Raw genomic sequence first — 1,794 nt, 5'->3', positions numbered from 1 at the left:
ATCATTTTGTAGTTAGTCAATACTGCCTATCTAAGCTCTCTGTCTCCTGCTTTCTTTGAGATGCAAGAATTCTACCACTGAAGCATGAGTCACCACCCTACCCACCACAGTCCTTCTTGGCACGCTGTCTTGAACCTTTGTTTCTCCCTGTGATCTCTTGCAGTTTCTGAGTCTGTACTGATGGACGGGCTAAGGAGTGGTGGGTAAGTGTGCATTTTAAGTAGCTCTCCTTGAAGAGAGCTGCATCTTGCTCTATCAGACACATAGAGAAGAGAGGGTGGAGTGAGCAAGGATCAGTTATGGCTAGCTGTGCTCAGGGCTTTGTGTCTCAGTCACCGTAGCTCAGTTAACCGTGGTAGCCTTCCCATTCACTGATAGAACAAACAGAGCAGAGGTCACCAGGTTGTCCAAATGGTCGGCTAAAAACTGGATCCCCAGAACAGACTTGAATCCATTCCTGTCTGTCCTACACCACCCTGTCTCAATTTATCAGACAATTATAACATTCAGACTCCTTGTTCAAGGAGGAAGCTAGAGTTAGAGCTCTCACCTCCTCTACCCTCCCTTGGCACCTACAAATTGATTCATACCCAGCATCTGTTCCCTCTTTCTCCTCTGCAAGGCTGAAGCTTCCATATGTGGACATGACCCCAACCCTCTCTTTACCCCTCCACATTAATCCATTACTAGTGACTTCAACTTCTCCCTCTCTGGTGACTGATCCAGCTGTGTACACGTTTCGATGTCTTGTCTCCTTCCCATTTCGCAAAAGCAAGGTTTGTCCTCTGCTGCCTTTCTCACTCCCTCCTCACAGTCACCCATTGCCTGTAACTCAAAAACTGCCCTGCATCTCATTCTACAGAATCATGTACGGTGTCATGATCACCAAACCTAATGTAACCTTTCATCTATGTTTATCTATAATCTCTAATTACTTATATTCTTAATTTTATAATAGTAATCATTGAATGCCAGAATATTAAACATTCTTATTTCTAATACTCACACCAAATACATGAAATTGAAGCTATCACAAATTTGTACAAGGAACTAACAGTTAAATAAATATTTTTTCAAACAATCTGTTAGTAGCCAGTCTAATATCTAAGTTTAAGTAGCATCAATCTTCCTTTAATTTTAAAAAACCTTCACTGGGCCAGCAAGATGACTCGGTATATAAAAGATGTCAAGCTTGATGACGTGACTTCATTTTCTGGAATCCACATGGTGGAAAGAAAGAACTGACTCCCCCAGGGTTTCCTATAACCTCTACATGTCATGGCATATACATAACTGCACACACATGCATACCAAATAATAAATAAATAAATAAATAAATAAATAAATAAATAAATAAATAATAGCATGCAATAAAAATACTTCAAACCTTCATTTCCTCATGATGATCACCCACACCATCCATTCCACAAATTCTAGTTATGCTATAACTTCAGAGATGTGGCTGACAGTGATAAAGGGGAAATAATGTGAGCATTGGATTCACACTGTCCTATGATGTGTTCAGTTCCTTCTCTGTCGGCTGTGCACACACACATACATACATGCACTCACACTCACACACACACACGCACATGCACACACGCACATGCACATGCACATGTACACACACACACACGTGCACACAGGCACATGTGCACACAGGCACACACACAAACACACACATTTTTTTTCTTTTTTTAAATTTATTTATTATTATTTTCTTTATTTACATTTCAAATGCTATCCCGAAAGTTCCCAATACCCCATCCCTGCCCCTACTCCCCTACCCACCCA

Source organism: Mus pahari, chromosome 1, assembly GCF_900095145.1.
Source record: "Mus pahari chromosome 1, PAHARI_EIJ_v1.1, whole genome shotgun sequence".
Lineage (NCBI taxonomy): Eukaryota > Metazoa > Chordata > Mammalia > Rodentia > Muridae > Mus > Mus pahari.
The sequence above is the reverse complement of the archived record's forward strand: the minus strand, read 5'-3'. Positions refer to the sequence as shown.